This window comes from Alligator mississippiensis, chromosome 6 (assembly GCF_030867095.1).
Source record: "Alligator mississippiensis isolate rAllMis1 chromosome 6, rAllMis1, whole genome shotgun sequence".
NCBI classification, from domain to species: Eukaryota; Metazoa; Chordata; order Crocodylia; family Alligatoridae; genus Alligator; species Alligator mississippiensis.
Window position 1 is genome coordinate 15,549,030 of NC_081829.1, and position 22,168 is coordinate 15,571,197.

General features: G+C 47.3%; 1 long non-coding RNA gene across 1 annotated transcript; it reads right to left on the reverse strand.

The window, feature by feature from the left end:
• Window positions 1–2,296: 2,296 nt before the first annotated feature.
• Window positions 2,297–8,321, reverse strand: LOC109283545 (uncharacterized). Its single transcript, XR_002090743.2, has 2 exons — window positions 8,070–8,321; window positions 2,297–4,248 (listed from the first exon to the last, which is right to left on the reverse strand). It is a non-coding gene; the product is annotated as an uncharacterized LOC109283545 (long non-coding RNA).
• Between the last annotated feature and the right edge of the window lie 13,847 nt (window positions 8,322–22,168).

Sequence of the window (22,168 nt, forward strand, 5' to 3'; positions counted from 1 at the left end):
GGCATGCATCAAACAAAGCATTAGGGGCAAGACATGGGAAGTGTTAGTGCTTCTCTACTTGGCACCGGTTAGGCCTCATCTAGAGTACTGTGTATAGTTCTGGGCCCCACATTTTAAAAGATGAGTGGAGAAATTAGAGAGGATCCAGAGGTAGGTGACAAAAATAGAGGCTGAAGGACCTAACTGTGTTCAAATTGCAGAAAGTTCCTTAATGGGACATGATAGCAGTCTTCAAATATTTGCAAGGGTGCCATAAAAAACATGTTTTCTTTTTTGCTGAAGAGAGTAGGATGTGGAGCAATGGCTTGAAGTTGCCATAAAGTAGGTTTACTACTACTGGCTACTTGGAAACACTTCTTCACAGTTAGAACAGTGAGGCAGTGGAATAGACTGTGCTAACTGACTCCAATGGTGATGTTGCAACCCCAACCAAGGGACAGTTCACTTCAAGGTAAAGCATCTTGCCCTTGAAGCAGACAAGAAAGAGAGGAGGAAAGAAAAGGAGATAAATCCTAGCCTATGACCTACTCTCCCTTGTGGAAAAACTGGCAACTTCTGTGGACAGGTCTGTGGCTCTTAAGTCACCTCATGACCCATCAATGAGCTGTGTTAGAGACCATACCCGAAGTGAGGGACCGCTGTCCACAGAACAGACTGCTCCTCCTTCCCTCTTTCCTCCTCCCTCTCCCTGCACACTGCTATATGTGTTCAGATTTGTTAAAGCTTTTCTCAGAGGCACCGGGTGTTGGTTGGAGCCAAAGCCGGGGATGTGCCTATCTATGCTCCTGCTGGAACTTGAAGCCAGAGGTTCCTGGCTAGAGGATCTTGCCCCTCTGCTCAGGGTCTGACTGATCTCCATATCTGGGGTCAGGAAGAAATTTTACCCCATGGTCAGATTGGTATGGACTGTGGGGGTTTTTGTCTTCCTCTGTAGAAGGGGGTCTAGGCCTCTTCCTGGGGTCTCTTAAGCATATATTAACAACATTTGCAGTACTAGGATGTTGGCTACTGTGGTCACCCTGATTTATCTGTGGCAGTATAGGGTGTTATGTCTTGTGTTGTGCCAGAGCTGACTGTGTAGGTTTGCTGAAAGGTTAGACAGTGGATTTGTATAGGATGATCTGGATAGGGATAATCCTGCCTCAGGCAGGGAGTTGAAGTAAATGACCTACAGAGGTCCCTTCCAGCCCCACTACTCTATGGTGCTATGATGCCACATTTCAGTACTGAAGGACACTGAAGAGCCCTGAGCTGGACCTCAGAGTAGGATTAGGTGCATGTGAGATGCTTGCCTGTGTATTTTCTTGGGCAATGTCACAAAAAAACTCCCCAAATTAGAAGTCTTTAATTTTCTCCAAGTTCTTTTGTCATCAAAAAGCAAATGATCAATGTTGTAGTGAATACTAGAGTGAATACAGAAAAAACTGGATCAAAGTACAGTTCATTAGGACTGTCTCTTGGATAGCTGAAACACAAGAGAACAAGGGAAACTAGGAGGGCACAGGGTGAATGAAAATGCCCTTCCTTTATCAGGGACTATTGAATAAGGAAGCTTCAGACCCGTTCGGTGGTCCCCAGCCCAAGCTCTTCTGGCTGTACAGAGCTGTTGGAAGTGCCATAATGCCGGTGAGTTTATTTTAGGAATTTTCCCAAGGGTTGAGAAGTATACCCTGACTTTCTGTTCTTCTGGAAATTTCAGCATTTCAAAACTTGCTTTTGTTTTGAATCAGAAAGAAAAGACAAGATTGAAATTTCCTACTAAGTGAATAATAAAAAAGAAAAAAAACAATGTTTTTTGGAATTATCAAATGATCTTGTTGCAATAAGGTGATGGCATCCTGATATACAATATTTATTTAAAGTATGGCATATTGTATTAATCTTTTAATAAAATATAAAAAACTGAATGTTAAAGTCAAAATGAATTATTTTTATCCTATTTGAAATGAGATTGATGTTTTGACATTATCAAAATGGAACATTTTGACGTTACTGAAACAAAATGATGAAGTCTAAGTGATTAGCTTAGATTTTTTTCCTCTTGAAAATTTTATCAAAATCAGCATGTTTCTGTAAAACATTTTGACTTCAGCAAAACTGAATTTTTTCCTGGAAAGCGTTTCTATTGATATTTTAATTAGCTCTATTAAGAAAGGAATTTTGCAAAGACAAATTTAAAAAACACGTGTAAGTCATTAAATTGATTTCCTGGAGCGACAGCAAGTATTATATCTGATTAAAATACTTTTTTCCTCTTGGAAAATTTCATCAAAAATAAAAAAAAAAAAACCTAACATTTTAATGAATTTCTTTATTTGTGGCATAAATTAAAATAATTAGCTTTTTAACCCCAAACCAAAATAAGTTTCAGCTAGGATGTTTTGATTTTCAGTTGCTAGTTTTCCAATGAAAAATTATACATTTCTGTAGAATAGATACAAATTTTATACCTTTTCCATTTAAAACAATTCGGATGGAAAAATTTTGACCAGCAGCCGGTTTATATTTTTGTATTGAATATAAGCACTTGAGTGGCATTTCTGAGAACTTTCTAGCTTCTTCTGTAATACTTAAGATTAGTTGCAGTAATATTTCCTGGCACGGAATATGATTTTAAAACATCATTGCTTGATGGAAAAAGCTATTTGTCCTGCAATGTGCATGAAACCTTTATATCATACAATCCAGAATTGTCATTCCTGTGAAATACACCTAGGGTCTCTCAGCTCAGTTCTGTACTTTGTTGAGAGCTTTCCTATCTCCTGGAAAATGTTCCCAAACTCTTCCTCAATTGTTTTGGTCCTTGTCCCTCCCCTAAGCACATGTACCTATTGACGACATCAAGGGCTTGAAACACTTTTCCCAGCATTGGTGCACCCTTCCCCAGAGCTATTACAAATCTGATCTTTTCCAGTGTTTATCTGACCATAGATCTCACTAAATGCTGCTACTTTAACAGGATGCACTAACAGTGATGAGCCTCAAGTTGTACCTAGTGGCTTCCATTTCTTGGTTGCATTCAAGTGGGCAATCTGGTCATCTTCTGCCAAAGCAGTATCTATTGCTTTTAGGTCAAATTCCCTTGGTGTGGTTCTTGTCTTCCTTATCCATGCTGTGTGTGTTTTGTTGGCTCTTGCACGTCATTGCAAAATGATTTAGTCCGCTGCAGTTTTAGGGTCTTTTGCCATGTCAGGCATTGTCCAGGTTTTTGCCGTTCATCACTGTGGGCATAGTTCCATGCGCTGTTCTTACTTTACCATGACTTTGAGCTTCATATGCCTTCTGCCTTAGCTTTCTTTCTTGTAGTATTTTGGATTTTCAATCACAGCATTCAAGCATAAGCTGCAGTTGCTTCAGTCTGGATTGGGTAATTGGAAAATTCTAACTGCTTTGGCAAGGGTTAATTCGGAGCCCCCCAGTGATCTCTGCATTTTCTCAGTTTCTCAGTTAGCCCTCTAACTTTGCAAGACTGGCTACCCTGCCACAGAGCCCTATAGTCTCACCTTTTTGTATCTTCAAGTTAAAATCCACCCTCTCCTGTATGTCACTTTTTCCATGGAGTGCTATCCTCCTCACATTTCTGCTCTAGCTTCAGTTAACATTCTCTGCCTGAGTTAATTGAGAACTGCTAAATACATCAAGTGCGTCAGAACCAGCTATTAAAAATAAAGCTGCCTCCTGACTCTTCCTTTTCACTGGCACCATTGTTTGCAGATACAGAGTAAAGCACTACATAAATCTCTTCCAGTTTTCTGTCTTATTTCCAGAGCCTCAGCACTGGGAGAGCTTTTGGTTGCTCTAGCCTTCCACTCAGGTTGTATTTTCATATCATTCAGTGTCCAATTCCCGCTACCTCTGCATAACAGACCATGAGCGTCTTTTGCCTGTTCCCAGACTTCCTGCCTCTGAAGCTAAGACACTTAAAGATACGGTTCCAAAAAACACAGCTTGTGCTATGCGGGATATCAGAAGCCCTGGAGCTTATCAGCTGTTGGGATATTTAAGAATGTTATCAGACCTGGAACTGCATGGCTTTTGTATGTGTCCCATGCATGTAGCCTCCTTGCTTTTTCTCTCAACCCCATCCCACTGCTACATTGGTAGGCAATAACTTGTTTGGTATATTGGAATTGGAAATTCAAGACTTTCTTCCTTGAGAGAGAGACCAGCATGAGGCCTAGGCACCCCCTATCCAGTAGGTGAGTGGTAATAGGATAATGCAGTGTCCATTCTTTTCCATGTAGGAATCTGAATAAGAAAGAGACAGGGGAAAGAAGTCAGATGAGCCAAAAGGGATTATACAGATGAGTATGGACAGTGAGTGGTGGACTGAGACATGGCCCTTTTCTATCATTCATCCCTTGGACATGAGCAGGTTGGAAGGGAATGGATGCAAGCACATAATTTTCTCCAGCATTTGGGGGAGCAAAACTGGAACTTGGATGATAAACGAAAAACAATCAGATAACATTTTTGGGTGTCAGGACCTAGGTCAATGAGATCTGGTTTTGTAGCAAGGAAACAGAGTTGGGAACTAGCAGGCCAGGTTCTGTTCCCTGCTTGGCCCAGTGGGTGACCTTGGGCATGCCACTTCCTTTCTGGATCCCTTTCTTGTCCATTTATATTATAAATAATTGGGCCCAGAGACTCTCTCTCACTCTAGAGGTGGGACTGTAATACCATAATTAGCAATCACTGTCCTACTGTTGAGGCTCTAAGGTTGCTCAGCTTTTGTGCAGCTGCAGATTGCTCCCACGAGTTTACAGTGGAAATGCATTTCTCCCTGTAGGTCTAGCTATGCTCTATCAGCTGCACTGTCATTGCACTTTCTTCTGGTGGCTTGCTTTAACTTTTGACCAGCAGTACTTGCCCACATAGAAAGGTGCAGGAGCCCTGGCCCCATCCGAGCAGCAGTGGCTCCACAGCAGCTGGCAATGGAGCTTAAGGAATCTTACATGTCATGGGGAGGTTGTTCTTTCACCAAATGGTGCTGGAAATTTCACTATTAATGTGATTCACTATGAGCATGGTGGTGACACCCAGGTGCCCCTGTCACAGATCAGATCCCCACTGTGCTGGGTACTGCACTGACAGCCCCTGTCTTAAACAGCTTACTGCATGAACAGGGTTAAAATGCTACCAATGAACAGTCCTGGGCCAGGGTCATAGATTCATAGATGTTAGGGTCGGAAGGGACCTCAATAGATCATCGAGTCCGACCCCCTGCATAAGCAGGAAAGAGTGCTGGGTCTAGATGACCCCAGCTAGATGCTCATCTAACCTCCTCTTGAAGACCCCCAGGGTAGGGAAGAGCACCACCTCCCTTGGGAGCCCGTTCCAGACCTTGGCCACTCGAACTGTGAAGAAGTTCTTCCTAATGTCCAGTCTAAATCTGCTCTCTGCTAGCTTGTGGCCATTGTTTCTTGTAACCCCCGGGGGCGCCTTGGTGAATAAATACTCACCAATACCCTTCTGTGCCCCCATGATGAACTTATAGGCGGCCACAAGGTCGCCTCTCAACCTTCTCTTGCGAAGGCTGAAAAGATCCAGTTTCTCTAGTCTCTCCTCGTAGGGCTTGGTCTGCAGGCCCTTAACCATACGAGTGGCCCTTCTCTGGACCCCCTCCAGGTTATCCGCATCCCTCTTGAATTGCAGCGCCCAGAATTGCACGCAGTACTCTAACTGCGGTCTGACCAGTGCCCGATAGAGGAGAAGTATCACCTCCTTGGACCTATTCGTCATGCATCTGCTGATGCATGATAGAGTGCCATTGGCTTTTTTGATGGCCTCGTCACACTGCCGACTCATGTTCATCTTGGAGTCCACTAGGACTCCAAGATCCCTTTCCACCTCCGTGCCACCCAGCAGGTCATTCCCTAGGCTGTAGGTGTGCTGGACATTTTTCCTCCCTAGGTGCAGCACTTTGCATTTCTCCTTGTTGAACTGCATCCTGTTGTTTTCTGCCCACTTGTCCAACCTGTCCAGGTCTGCCTGCAGCTGTTCCCTGCCCTCCGGCATGTCCACATCTCCCCATAGCTTTGTGTCATCTGCAAACTTGGACAGAGTACATTTCACTCCCTCGTCCAAGTCACTGATGAAGACGTTAAAGAGTATCGGTCCAAGGACCGAACCCTGCGGGACCCCACTGCCCACACCCTTCCAGGTCGAAACCGACCCATCTACCACGACTCTCTGGGTGCGACCCTCCAGCCAATTCACCACCCACCGAACTGTGTAGTCATCCAAGTCACAGCCTCTTAACTTGTTCACCAGTATGGGGTGGGATACTGTATCGAAGGCCTTCCTGAAGTCTAAGTATACAACAACCACCCCTCCTCCTGTGTCCAGGCGTTTTGTAACCTGGTCATAAAAAGAAATTAGATTGGTCAGGCATGATCTGCCTGCCACAAACCCGTTCTGGTTTCCCCTCAGCATAATTTGTCCTGCCGGGCTCTCACAAATAGGTCAGATGCCAGGAGGGGATGGGTTCAGTGCTTTGGAAAGAGTCCACTCTTTTCCTGAGATTTTTATCAGCCAGGTCCACTGGCATCTGTGGAGGTCTCTGGACTTACCCCAGTGGCAGTGCGATGGTGATCACAAAAAATCATGGTTCTGCTCTGAAGTATGGCAACTTCTATAGCCTGGCATTGGGTTCCTGGCAGTCAACACTGACCTAATTTTGCTCCTGAAGGTTATGTTTCCACATGATCCCTGGGAGCAAAGTCAGGCCAACCCCACCCATTTGACATCAGAGGTGTCTCCCAATGTCCAGTGCCTCCCCCTCCACATCCCAAGGGCAACTCCTGCTATGGCCGCAGCTCAGGCTGGAGACAGCACAAGTAGCCCAGAGCAGTAGCCTGCCTCCCTCTTGCATGCAGCCTGACCATGCTTGGAGCTGGAGCCCCTTCATCAAGAAGCCAGCCCCCTCCTTGCTTGATCTCTCCACTTTCATTGCTCAATCTTAACTCTGTGTTTCACGTTTCAATTTTAAAAAATCTCTACTGGAATGTGCTGTAATGTCTTCCCCCCCACACTGCTCCACACCCAGACTTGGCCTCTGCCCAGCATCTTTCTTCAAGCTGGGGTGTGTGGCTGCCTTCCCAGTAACATATACTGAATGCGTTGTTTCATGAGCCTGCCTTGGATCAGGATCAGGAATCGAGAGTTAAACCCAAATGTGCATGGCCAACCTGCTCTAGAAGGGCCATCTGGTGGGGCACTGAGTCCAAGCTGAATTTACTGAACATTTTTGAAGGTCACTGAACAGGGGATCAATGCATCCACATCTTTTCATGCATAAGAACCCTGCATAGCTAAGAAGGAGCTAGCAGGAGAATGAGCATATACAGGAAAGGCACCTGGAGCTTGGCACATATGCCTGCCAGCACATACCCACTTCCCCATGATAGGGAGGAGTTAGCAGGCAGATGCAACAAAAGCAGCCAGGGTTCTACATACCTCTGCACACACGTGCTTACACACAGAGTCGTGCAGAGTTTAGGCCTAACACATGCATAGTGTAGGCACATACACCACAAGCCCCCAGGTAAGAAAGTCACTGCTGGCAGAATCTGCTTTTGCCCAGTGTAAGCCCGCCTCAGAAATCATGGCATCTACAGCCAAAACAGGGACCGCAAAAGATTTGGAAAAATCATATTCCCATCAGGTCATCTATTACTATAGGAAACATTCCCCCCTCTCCCCATCCATACTGTCTTTCCTCAGCTGAGGAGCCCTGCTCACCCCAAGTCAGGGGTCCATAACATACAGCATGGGCACCTCTGGCTAAAACGTATGCACATGTCTTTGCAGTCCAGGGTTGGATCCCATGAGTTTGGATCATGGGAAGATACACCAGCTTCCAGTTCTCATCCCTAGCCACCTACTGCTGCCACAGGCTCAGCCTGCTCACTGCTAATCAGGCCAGAGCAAGTCACTTTTGCTGGGACTTCATTTGAGCTCCTGGACCAAAAGCCCCAGGAACCAGCATGCACCCCGCACCTGTGGCCCCTCTCTGACCTGTCCTGCAGCTCTCTCTCAGAGGCAGGCTGGTGCTATTCATGTCTTACCTCCTGTACTGTGGACCATGGGCACCAGGAGCCCCGACTGGATTGTCAGGGCCATGAAATCCAGGAACTCGTATCCTGCCCCTAAGGAGCCAGGCTGGTGGTCTCTCCAAGAAGCAGATGCACACGACAGGGAGCTCCATTATTAGCCAGGAATGAGGCAGCACTGCATCCATGAGGAAGCCAAGCCCAGAAGCAGTGGGGGTGGAGGAGTGTGCAGAGTCCATGCTGCAGGTCATTGAGGACCAGGGAATGTGTTTCTCATTAGTCTTTGATGAATGCATTGTGCAGGGGTGCAGGGGTTATGGCTAAAGGATTAGAGCAGCTTGGCAGGTTAATGTTCTACCAGCTCAGGCTGCTTCTCGGTACAGCCAGCTGACACTTTGCCGGAGGTTTGCTGCCAGCGCGGGAGGAACACTGCTCTGTGGAAGGGAAATTACCTCCTGGAGAGACACAAATACTCCCTGCTTTTAAAGGGAACATGGGGATCTCTCTCTGAAGTGTCCCTGGCTCTGTGCAAGGCTAGGCAGCTTTCCCACCATGGATCACAGGTCCGGGGAGCCAACACCATCATCCTCCCAAGGGCTAAGCACTCCTCTGCCCTTTTTTGAGTGTGGAGATGATGCTGGTTCATTCTGTAGAGCTGAGCTGGTGACCCCTCACAGTCCCACCGTGCATAGCTCCCTTCCCCTGACACACACACACACATCAACCCCAGACCCTCAGCCAGGGACAAATGTGATGCACTGAGAGGCCTTGGCAGACACTGAATTCCATGACAAACTTGCACATGCCAGTGCTGGCTGCCAGGCCATGCGAGTGGGTGACTAGAGCTGTGCAAATGGGGGAGAGAAGGACAGGACACAGCCTGAGGGCAGCTGGCAGAGAGGTGGCAAGAGGTGGGCATGGAGAGAGGTAGCTATCCAGAGGAGAGGAGGTAGCTGGGCAGGTTGCAGCCTGGGCTGAGCCCTGAAGAGGAATCAGTCCTGAGCGATGGGTGGGGCAGAAGGGACTGGTTCCCAGATGCTGGAGGAACTGGGTGGTTCCTGGTATCTCAGGACACTCAGCAGTTTCTTGGATGTGGTAATAACCTGTCATGGAAGGATCCTTCTGGCAGTTGTGGGTGGTACACAACAGGCAGGGCCCAGAGCATAGGACTCTGCAGCCAAATCTCAACTGTGGCTACATGGCCGCCTGGAGAGAATCACTCATGAATGCCTGGCAGTGCTAGGAGGAAAGCTGCTGGTGCTGAGAGACAGACTGTGGCCTGATTACTATGACTGGCTATGCTGAGAGGGTTTGTAGAGAGGGGTGCTGTGCATGGCCCCAGGGGGGAGTCACAGGATAGAGGAACCAGCGCTGCTGCAGCCTCCTCCCCTCAGGTTGACACCACAGGGCTCAAGCTCTTGACCCTCCCTTCCCCATCAAGGCCCAGGCTCAGCTACACTCTTCCCCATTCCTCACTTTCAACTTTGATCTCCAGACTTTTCTTTGGAACCTTTGTTTCCATTTGCTACCTGCCTATTACATTTGCAGCTCCCCCTGGCCCTGGAGCACATGATGCCAAACATCTTTCATTCAGATCCCTCCTGAAAACCTAGTCTATCACCCCCCCCTCCCCCCCAATTTAAACTCTAAGCAATTACATGTACAGAGCCAATTCCTCAGAAACAGTAAAGCAGCCCATTGATGCTATAGCCAAAGTGTAGTGTGTGGACTCCCAGGCTAGATGCTGAGATAGACCCTTTAGGGTGAAGTTCTGGAGAGCATGCAGAAGGAGTACAGTGTCTCATAGACCATAGAGAAATAGCCCTAGGGTGCCCCTGAGCTGTATCTGTGTGTATGGCATTGTGCTGACGTTCACTATTTGCCTCCTTACTAATGCGGGCAGGGGTTTTCATTATGCTCTTCAATCCATTATAAGGACCAGGTTGCCCCAGAAGGGTCACAAAGCCAATGTAATAACTCTTCTGGGAACACCTCTCTGCTTGGGGAGTGTCAGGAGCTGGGGAATGGCTGGGTATCTCTGTCAGCAATCCTGGGCTGCAGAGCCAACCTCTGGTGGCTGCGGACAGCTAACCTTGGGTCTTTTCTTATCTGTTCTAGGAGCCATGTTGGTCTCCAAAGGGCCCCCTTGGGCCTGTTCCTCCTACAGGGCACTATGCAGTCTGTAGTGCTTAAGTCTGCTAAAATGGGGAGCCTCATGGGAGCCTGTGAGGGGAGGATGCCACATCTGCTCCCTCCAACCGAATATCAGGTCCTAGCAGAGATGGAAGGTCACTAAGTCACTCAGGACCCTACAGTCTGCTCGTAATGGCCTTGCCCATCTCCGTTGTGACTGCTTCAGACAAAAAAAAACTGATAGAGTTTTTCCTAGGACACACTTTCAGTCTTAGAGATCCTCAGCCAGGCAGTGTCTCCTGATATCAAGCCCCGTCTCTCCTGTGCCAGTTTCTCTTAAGCCCATCCCCTTGCCATGCCTTACCCACGTCCCTGTTCTAGCATCCTTCACGTGCCATTCTGTCATTTTGGCTGAAAGCTACACCAACCCAACCCTATCAGAAGTCAGGTCTAACTTGGATAAAGGCCTCTCTATCCCAGTGTGGGTCTGCTTCCCCTGCTGGAAATGCTGGTCCCTGTGCAGGTGAAGACCATGGTTCTTATACACAGAGCGAGCTCAAACCAAGCCCAGCAGCCACAGATTAAATCTTGGACTCTCACTCCTAACACATCATTGTGAGGTCTGAATAACACAGCACCTCAGCCAGGTACAATGCTCCACTCCCTGTGATACCTCCCTTCAACAGAGCCATATGGTTCAGGGAGGCTTCATCAGGCTGCAGTTGTCCCAGTCTAGCATGGGATGGTCAGGAGTGTCATGGAACCATTCTCTCTGGCATCTGGGAACTGTTCTGGGTCTCACCAGGTCAGAGACAAGCTCTATAGACCCTTCTGGTACTGGGGTCCAACTTTGGTCCTTCCAAAGAGCAAAGATTGCAAATGATCCAAGAAATTTTACTAGGACTGTCAAAAATAAAGGCTGTGCATGACTCATATCCAATAACGTAACAGTTCCAACGAAGATCCAACAGGTCCCCAAAACCAGCCCAGACCAGCACGTGGAGTTTCCCAGGCCCCACACCAGAGCTGAATGAGTCACATCCAGCCCTTTCCCATGGTAGCATTCTGAGCCATGCCTCACTACAGATGCTGAGAAGGATGGCTGGTATTTGGGGAGGTAGGTGAGATGGTCATTTGTTAAGTGCTGACAATGAAACACAAATAAAGCCACCATGCCTCACCATGGGCCATGTGTACAGGTCATAGGGTCAGACAGGTGCCTGGGGGAGCCCAAAGTCAAACAGGAGCTTATTTTGCTATAAATGAGTCTGGGGACAAAATGTCTCAGCACAAGCAAGTTGCATAAGGGCAATGAGTGAAAAGAGAATGAAGCCTGGTGCGCTGAGTCTGAAGACAAGGCATGGAAGAAGAGGCTAAGGGCAGAATTGGAGGAGGAAGTCAAAGGAACGCTGAAGATGGGAGACAGCAAAAAGAGACATTGCACGCTCAGCAAACCCCATCTGAGACTGTGTAGTTCCAGATAGGTTTTTATGGACGACATATGATGAGCTGTGCCAATTGGACTGGAAGCCAAAGGGAACCATGTCTGCCTGAGTTCAGTAGAGTCCCATTTATGGCTGTTACAATGATGTGCTGCCTCTTCACTGCAGTGAGGGACTCTGTATGGGTGTGAAGGATAGTGGGGGAAACTGGCAGAGTTGTGGGGGGAAACCTTGGCAGCTCCATGGGAATTCCCAGTTTGGAGCAATAAGTATCTGCCTTGCTGCAGAAATCTCACACAGCTCAGACCAGATCTCCTTCTCCGAACTGGCCCCCAAGGACAGCAAGCCACATATCCCCTTGACTTCCATACGCTGTCAGTCATCAGCCACAGCACATGACAAATCTCCATTGCCCAGAAGCAGTGAATAATGACATATACAGGTGCTGGAAACACTTGTGAGGCCACAGCTTCTGCAAGTAGCGCTGTTTTGGTGGTGCTCACTTCCCTGGTGTTACAATGCCAGCCTGACTGAGGAACAACGGGTAGCACAAAGGTTCGCAAGCAAAAGCAGGAGTAATAGGGAAGATAAGACAGGAGGGAGAATAACCAAGAAGCCAGGGCTTGCTACTGTTCTCAGAATGGCTGTGTATCTCTGGGGAGGCTCCTCACCTCTCCTTGCCCTGCACGGCACAGGGCTAGAAACACTTGTCTTCCTCCTGGAGGGTTGTGAGACTGAACTCACTGCAGTCAGCAAAGCACTTGGACACTTCCTCCTGGAAGACACGTAAGGGGCAAAGTCTTCCTCCTATTCGTTCAAAAAAAGTCATGGGGAATAAAATCTCTGTACCATCCCAGGACAATGAGGCCAGAAAAAAAGCTTTGGTGCTGTGGAAAATTACAGATGCTCTTTTAAAAAAAAGAGGTGTCACTCTTCCCTTCAAAGGCTCTGTATTTGTGCTCATGAAGGAGGCAGGCATTTGTCAGAGGATATTTTTAAATGGATACATAGCACTCAGAGTGAAGTTAACTAGCAAGACATCTGAAAATCCTGTGATCCAACATTCCTGAGGTTTGGGCCAGAGGACCTGCTGACCTTGAATTAGAGGTCAGTTTTTAAAGTACGTTCAGTTCCCTCCGTCTGCCCAAAGGAGAAAAAATAAAGGCTTTCCAAAAGCATTAGAGGAATGTTAAACCATCTGCAGACGCCCCTAGGACTCACCAAAGCAGAAGCTTCTATCATTTCAGTCACTCATTAATGCACAAGGCACTGTTCCCAAGGCGTCCGGAAAACCAGCCTCATCCAAGTGAATGCATGTCCCTCCCCACCCTGGCTGACATAGTGGACCAAGAGCTGGAAGTGTGCTAACAAGCCAAGGAGCTCTCTGACAGCTTAGTGAGTAAATAGCACTCTCTTAGCCTCTGGGTCAAAGAGCCAGCAGTTCAAGCCCCATTTAGTGGAAGCTGGACCAGCTTCAGTTATCTGTATCCCAGCCTGGCATCAGACTGCTCATGGCCTTGCCCTTGGGGTGTTCAGTTACATGAATCCCTCTTGCTTTTTAAAACTAATACTTTCAGCCCCTGCCTTCTCTAACTCCACTGTAACTCCTTCTTTGGCATATCACTGGCCATCCGCTACTTTCCTTCTGTTTGCTGTGGATTGCAATACCAAAGCCAAGCAGGGGGGTGGTGCTTGGAATGGATGTTACTGTGGTTATCAACACAGCAGAGGCAACTTCAACTGAAAGGAGGGGATGGGGAGATGCTGTAGACAATTCAGAAATGAGCACTACGTTTCCAGGCCATGTCCACTCAGGCCAACACCCATCCACAGCTTAACAGCAACACACTAATGCAGACACACAAGCACTGGCATGTGTGCACAAAGCAATGCTTGTGTGCACAGACAGTCTGCTGCAGAGTGCTTGAGGGAACTGTTGAGGTGGCTATTCCTGACTGTGACAGATGTAACTGCTTACTTATAAGTAGACTGCAGATGGACATACAGAATGGAGAGAATAGCTGCAAACCTGGCCCTGCTGAAGCAAAATGTGTTTGCCATAGACTCCAGTGAGCCAAGGACTCCATCAAAACACTGCAAGTTACTGGCCATTGTGAAAACTGTGCATTAAAGGGCCTCATTCTATTCCACCTGCAGGGCTGTAAATGGACGTAGGCATCTAAGTGCAATTGTATTCCACCCTGTTCGAGTCCATGAAAATCCATTAATGCATCTACTTTTGTAGCACACCATCATCTGCCCCTTAAGACTGAGATATAAAAAAGCAGCAAGAGGAAGGACCCACCCACTTTTTGTATTAACAGGTTTTCATAGACTCAAGCAGTGTGGAATATGAATTGCACTTAGGCTCTTAAGTCCACTTATGCACCTAATTTTACTCTCTCCTAAGTATGAAACAAACAAACAAACAGCGTTCCTCCTTTTGGAACAAAGAAGTCTGTACGTTCTCAGTCCAGGGGATTCTAAAAGTCTAAACTCACACCACCAGGTAGTATGTGAATTAAAGTTGTGAAGACTGATTCCTCCCCCCCCAATTGTCTAAATGCTTTCGGAAACCAGAATTCAACAAAGCGGATTTACACTTTGTGGTTTGAAGATTCCCCAGTGCTTCCCCTTTTCTAAGAAATAGAGCATAGGCCACCTTAAACCAACACTTACCTCAAAATTAAGAAGCTATTAAAGGTTTTCTCTTATGAAGTGATGGGTCAGTAGCTTGCTTTGGCAAGGGGCTAATTAGACATTGGTGAGTCTGTGGTAAACAGAATAGTCATTAGTGAATCTGGATGAACTACTTAATCTTTGGTGAGGCTATAACTAAATACATACGTGCCAGGAGTCTACAACGCACTATGGAAATTGCACTGTGGCTCTGCAATTAACTGCTTAGAAGTTGGCTAATCTACAACAAACTCTTTACATCCCAGCCAGAAGAGGTACTTAAGAACCAGGCAATCAGTACTGAAATATTGAAGTATACATCAGGCAGAGATGAAAAGTGAAATGCTAGCCTGTCTTAGAAAAACTATTTCTCTGATGCCTGTATGAGGAGAAGGCTGGGACCTTACAATATACCTTTAGTATGCAGTATGCAACAGTTGTGCAAGTGATGCCCCGCAAGGGACTGAAGACTCCCACCAGACCTCACCACAGCCTACTGCTCACTGTTACATCTCCCAGATCCTAGTGCTTCCCCTGAGCACATAACCTGCCCTTTCTCCTCTTATTCATTCCTCACAAAGTGAAATGGTTTCAGCACTAGGTTTCAGGCAATACTTCCCAGTGCAGTGACACACTGATTGAACTACCTCCTCCACTTTCCATTTCTTTAGCCCTTAATTTAAAGCAGAGACACCATGTACTGCAGTGCCTGAACCTTCCTATTTGTCTCTAAACAACAGAATATTCCTACATCCAAAACCAGGTATACATGAGGTAGATCCTCGCTTATGAAACCAGCCATAAATGGACACTATGGGGCCAACTCCTCCAGTAGTGCCAATCAGCATAACTCCACCAAAGTCAACAGAGTTACACTGCATTACACCACCTGTCACACTCAATTTTTCTTGTTCCCTGGGACCAGAACCCAAGACTCCCTCCTGACTAGCCTACAGTCACGTCCTCCCTTGCTGATTTTCCTTCTGGCCCCATCCTCCTTGGTTTCCTTTCCATTTAATGGCCCAGCTTCAACAGGCCGGCTGGAAAATTTATGCAACCTTGTTTGGTGGTTAGGGTACTCTCCTAGGATATAGAAGACATGCAATCAAATCCTCTGAGGCTGCAAAGATCCTGGAACCCAGGTTTTTTACTTGCTGCTCGAGTGCATTAACTTGGCTACTCAACAAAAGCTGGCCGCTCGCTACTGCCCTCCCAATCTCATCTTCCAACTGTTTAGACTAAAGATTTGGAGAGTTGCACTCCCAAACAGAACAAGATCCCAGCAGAGGATAGGTGGTGTGAGATGCCTGGGTGGCCATACTGAGCACTAAAGTTTCTGAGCATGGGCAGAAGGCCAAATCTAGTTACCTCGGGATCTTCCCATGCTAAGGTGGAGGCGTGTAAGGAAACTGGGTGCCTCATTATAATTTTGTCTGTTGCACAAGGTGGAATAGGATTGTGCTTAGTGACTTAGATGCTTAAAATCTCCAATGTAGAGTAGAACTTGAGCCTAAGACTGAGATAAGACAAACAGATGGAGCCAGTCAGAGAGATGGGGGCCAGAGCTAAGGCATAGACATTCTCTTCTCCCATCTGCCCACTGGATGACCCGCTCTGCTAGTCCTTAGATATGAGCTAGTTTAGCCAAATACTGACCTCATAGACTGATTCCTGGTTGCTCACTCCCAAAACAGGCTCTGATGAGGGAGAACTGAGGAACAAGACAAGGCTGGTCTCTGTTATAAGACATAGCTGTGGTTTTGCTTTTTGTAGACATCGTGGCAGAGGAGAATTTTAAGGAGGGGTGTGAGAGAAGGTAAGAAGATGGCCTTATGGATGTTGGAGGGACTCCAAAGGAGCAGAGAAGAAAACATGAAGGTGCTAGAAAATGGAACCTATGGCTGAGGAAATCTGAACTCTAACTAATTAAAAATAATGCAATAATAATAGCAACAATAATGTTAATATTCCCCACTACAGCTTCAAGTGCAGATTTCACACTTCATCTTTGTTTGTAACACCACTGAGTTCAAACATTGGTGGCACTTAATTGTGTCTTTTTCAGTTCTGGCGCCCACTGCACCATTTCTCTTCCCTTCCCAATCCCTTCTTTCCCACCTAAGTATGTAGTTGCTTCTAGAGCTATTCCCTATGGACTGAACCTAGCCATGGCTAGATCCACCTGTAAATAGGTTAAAAACAAACAAGTCCATGCATTTTAAAAAAAGGTGCATAGAAAAATTTACTGCAATTTTAAATTTCTGGATACATTTCCAGTAGCTGTAGCCACCAGTACAGTTAAAGTTGACAAATCTATTCAATGATAACTAAACAGAGAACCTTGTTTAGTCAAACCTAAATATGTACCCTGCATGCCCTAATGCAAAGTCAGGGATTTGCACATGCCTATGCCTACATGCCAGGTTGTCGACACTATATGCAAATCCACTGCTTGCTCACACAGCATAGGCAAATTTGAGAACTTTGTAGCAGGAAACCAGCTCCATGTTACGCTATAATATGACAACACAGAAGGACTAAGCATTACAGAGATAGCTATTCTATTTTCTATTTTCCATATGCAAAGATCAAAGCCTTGCAGTTTTATCCCAAGTGACATTTACTTTTAGATAAAAGAGAGGGAAAAAAAGTCTTCCTCGGAGTTGCAGAATAGTGTCTCTCTTCAGCTGTAATCCCCTCCATCTTGAATAGCTGCACAGCCTTGCCTCCAGTGCAGGCATTTAAAGGTGCAGTAAAAAAGAAACAAGACAATAGGGACAAACATCACAGTGGCTGCATCTACACGAGATGCTGACTGTGAAGTAGCCCAATACTACTGCGCAGTAATGTCATGTGGCAAAAACTGTAACGCAACACTAATGTGCAGCAGTATAAGGCTACTGTGCAGTAGCATCACAAAAAAGGTGTTCATCAGCACTACTGCACAGTAACTCAGATTACTGCGCAGTCATTTAGCACTTGTTTATACACCACTGTACTAAAGTACTAAATGACTGCGCAGTAATGACTGCACAGTCAGTGTCTCGTATAGATGTGACCAGTTTGTATTATGTTTATATTATCTAAGTATGAGATTTCCAATGTTGCATCAGGGATTTGGAAGTCCAATTCCCACTTCTCTGGAATTTAGGACCCTTTAATGCAATGATGTGTATGGTTGGGTGGGTGGGGTACATCCTAGAAGACAGTATAAAGAGTACAAAAGCTCTGCAGTGCTTTGGACAGTTTCTTATAACACTAGCCTGTTTCATTGTGCTAAGAAAGATTTGCGTTTTAACAGAAATGGACCATTCCTGTGCTGTGGGATAGGGTGCCTGATGGCACTTTCTCCCTCCCACTGACAGTCCACCATCAATATATACTAATTTTTCCCTACTGAATTTGCAGTGCAGTGGCCCCATCTTGTCTTGCCCATTTCATTATAGACATATCCAGTAAGAATGCATAGATGGTTGTTTGCTGCGCTGTCACAGAAGGAGGTAAATTCCCTTCTGCTAATACACTAAATTCTGTTTGGAAATGGCATTCACCACTTAGAATATAGTAATATCTACCAACCTACCAACCAACTAATCATTATTATATTTCAAGTGATGATGATCATACTAAAGCTGCCAGTGCATTCACTGAACTGAACATATTCAGACTAGGCTTCACAAAATGTGTCACCATTAGCTAAAGAAAGCACAACATCTACTGCTTTACATTTTTGACAACTTAGTCCTGCTACTCCCATAGAATGTTAAAGGCCCTCAGTTCCCATTGAAGCAAAGGAAAGAGAAGGATACTACATGCCTCAAGGGATTAAGTCCTTTTATAATCATCCCTGAAAAAACATCTATGTCATTGGTGGGGTGCAATGTGGTGGAGCCCTCTAAAGACTTGAGAAGCCACGATGAGAGTGAAACACAAGATAGATTCATATCTTTTGGTCACATAACTCTGTCTGTTATTTTTATATACGAGATTTCAACTGCAACATCTGCTGTTGTTATTCCATCAGAAATCCTATTGTTCTTGGTGGAATGGCTGGATTGGCTTTGTGCTAGAAAAAGTTGAGATTGTTTCCACATTCTGCTGGCTTGGAGGATCTTACAAAATCATCCTAATATAATAAAATGCTTAGTCTCTCTCTCTATACATCTGTCCATAATACTTTTGGACAACTGCGCATGCGCTGCTGAGAGGGCGGGTGGCGATTGGCTGCACAGCCTGGGCTGTGTGGGCTCAAGTTTGAGCTACTGCCAAGGAAGTTCATGGTAGCGGCGAACACTCTCCAGCCACCTGAGCAGTGGGGCTTCCCCCCGCCTCCCTGTCTGAAGGTGGAGAGGGAGGATCACGGTGGCAGTGCCCCCACCATGCCTGGCCCCAGTGCGCCCAGAACAGCTGACAGGGAGAGGGAGGTGGATGCGGGCCAGGGAATGCGGAGTGGCAGGGAGGATAGAATGGGGCCAGCCCCGGAGCAGATGGAGAGTGGGGGGTATAGTGGGGCTGGGAGGGTAGAACGGGGCCAACCCCAGAGTGGCGGGGATGGGGGGTAGACTGGGGCCGGACCCACAGTGGCAGCAGCAGCGGGGAGAGCAGGGCTGGACCCAGAGCAGTGGGGGGCGGGGGGGAGCAAAGAGGGACCAGACCTGGAGCAGCAGGGGGAGGGAGCGCGTAGGACCCGACACGGCTCCAGCCCCACCCCCATCATTTTTGACAGGCAATTTGCTAGTATTTTATATAGTATTATATATAGGATATATGGTACAGGAATGATAAGGTTGTAAACCAAAGCACACAACTCTACCTCCTTATGCATATGTATGGTATTAGAGTCTTTAATTATATGATCACAGGCTGTTATTAGTCTGTAGCTCCTGCCTCATTTGCTATACCTGATCATAGAAGAAAGAAGCTATTCAATCTTTTAGTTTCCTTATTACTCAATGTATGAATCAAAAACTTTCATGTCCAGTTTTTATACTAAACATGAGTCAGTTATCCAGAAGCTTACGACCACTGGAAGTGAGGGGTAGTCACCAAGGAGGAATACACAAATACGGCCCATATTTGTAGGGAGAGGATAAGAAAGGCAAGGGCAGTGACCAAGATCAGGTTGGCAACCACAATCAAGGACAATAAGAAGTCCTTTAGTTATATAGGGAGCAGGAGGAAGACCAAGGGAAATGTAGGACCCTTGCAGAATGGGATGGGACAGCTGATAACAGACAGTCAGGAGAAAGCTGAACTCTTTAATGAATTCTTTGCACTGGTGTTCCTGCATACAAATGGTGGTCACCTGCCTGGTTGGATACTGGACGGATGCAGGGGTGTGAATGCAAAACAATGGTCAGTGTCAAACTGGTGAGGGAGCACTTAGAGTGGCTGAATGTCTGAGTTGGCAGGACTGGATGGACTACATTCAAGAATGCTGAGGGAATTGGCTGAAATCATTGTGAGCCCATTGGTGGGCAAAGGTATTTGAAGACTTGTAGTGCTGAAGAGAGAATCTGGAAGCCTGGAAAAGGCCCAATGTGTTGCACATCTTTAAGAAGGGGAGGAGGAAACTATAGGAAACTATAGGCCAGTCAGTTTGACCTCAATACCAGGTAAACATTTTTTTTTAAATGATCAAAAAGTCCATTTGTAAGAGACTGGCAGAAAGCATGATGCTGAAGGATAGCCAACATGGTTTTGTTGTGGGCAAGTCATGTCTAACCAACCTCGTCTGCTTCTATGATCAAGTAATGAACCATTTAGATAAGGGAGACATGGTTGATGTTGTATACTTGGACTTTAAAAAGACCTTTGATATGGTCTTCCATAATGCTTTTATTAAAAAACTGGGGGATTGTGTGCTGGCAGAGTTCATGGTCAGGTGGGTTGGGAACTAGCTAAGGGGTTGAGCCCAGAGAGTGTTAGTGGATGTGTCTGTATCATTTTGGCAGGAGGTGCCCAGTGGTGTTCTGCAGGGTTTGGTTCTTGGCCCCATGCTGTTCAACATCTGTATCAATGATTTAGATGAGGATCTGGAAAGCACGCTGGCCAAGTTTGTGGATGATACTAAGTTATGGGAAAAAGTAGTCTTGCTAGGGGATAGGATGTGGATCCAAGCAGACCTGGACAAGCTGGAAAGATGGGCGGAGTGGAACCAGATGTAGTTCAATAAAGATAAATGCAGAGTGCTTCATCTGGGAAGAAGTAACTAGCAACATGAATATAGGTTTGGAGGAGATGTCCTGGCCAGTGCAATGGCTGAAAGGGACCTCAGGGTTATAGCTGATCACAGGTTGAACAAGAGCCGCCAGTGTGACATTGCAGACAACAGAGCTAATAGCATACTGGGATGCATTAGCTGATGCATCACAAGCAGGGCTAAGGAAGTGATACTTTCTCTCTACTCAGTGCTGGTGAGACCCCAGCTGAAGTATTGTGTCCAGTTCTGGGCACCACGCTTCAAAAAAGATGTAGAGAATCTTGAAAGGGTCCAGAGAAGGGCCACAAAATGATTAAGGGCCTAGAAAACAAACCTTATGAGGAAAGACTAAGGGATCTGGGATTCTTCAGCCTGGGGAAGAGAAGACTGAGGGGGGATTTGGAGGCAGTCTATAATAGGGTAGGCAAAATATGGCTCATAGACCAGATCTGGCCCACAGAAGGGCTTTGTCCGGCCTGCAGTGGGTCCCTCATCCCACCTGGCTGAGGCGCCATCTGGCCATGGCATGGCCTGCTGCCCCCTGGGCTGGGGCGGCTCTGCAGTGGGACTACCTTAGTAGGCAGCCCAGGTAGCAGCAGCTCCTTTGCTGTTGCTGCTGGCCTCAGCCCCGCAGTACAGGCAGGGACCAGAGCGCACAGCCCCAACCCCATGCACCTCGCACCTGCTCTGGGCTTACCTGTCTAGGCTGAGCAGCAGCAGTGCAGGATAAACTGCTGCTCAGCGTGGAGCAAAAGTGGCTCCTTCCCCCCACCAGCGCTTCCTGGTGCAGCTGCCCAGAACCTGCATGGGGCTGCCCTGTATCTTTGCTGCCTCTGGGCTGCCCCATGGGGCAGTGGTGGCAGCTCAGAGCAGATGCAGAGCAGCCCTGCACAGGCTCTGGGTGGCAGCACCAGGACGTGCCAGCAAGGAGGAGTGGGAGGAGCCACTTTTGCCCTGCACTGAGCAGCAGTTTCTTTCCTATGCTTTCACTGCTGAGCCTGGGCCCCAGCACCAGCTCCTGGCACATACATTCAGGCTTAGCAGCAGCAGCAGCAGTGGTAGTGGCACTGGGTACTCTTTGCCTCGCTGCCACTGGGCAGTTTTTGGTGCAGCCACCCAGAGCCCGTGCCGTGCCAGGTTGCCATGCAGCTCCATCACTGCCTCCTCTGGGCTGCCCTGCACGGCAGCGGTGACAGTGTAGAGCAGCTGCAGGGCAGCCCAGAGATGGCAGTGACGGAGCCGCACCACAGCCCGGTATGGGCTCCAGGCTGCCACACCAAAAACTGCCCAGCGGTGGCAAGGGGGAGAAACCGCTTTGCCCCGGCTGAGCAACAGTTTCTGCCCAGAGCCACTGCCACTGCTCAGTCGGGACAGGTAAGCCCAGAGCCAGCATGGGGCACGTGCAGCTGGGGCTGCACACGCTGGTCCCCACTGCTACTGAGAGGCTTGAGCCAACAGCAGCAGCTGGAAGGAGCCACCCCAGCTCCTGGGTCAGGAGGTGCGGACCGTGTGCAGGGTGCACTGGGGCTGCACACTGTTGGCAGTGACAGGGAGGCAGGTATGCAGCCCTGGCTCCCCTGGAGGAGAAGGCAGAAGAGCAGATCCCCAGAGTCATTGATGCTGCTCAACCTACAACACGGGCTGAGAAGAGGCAGACC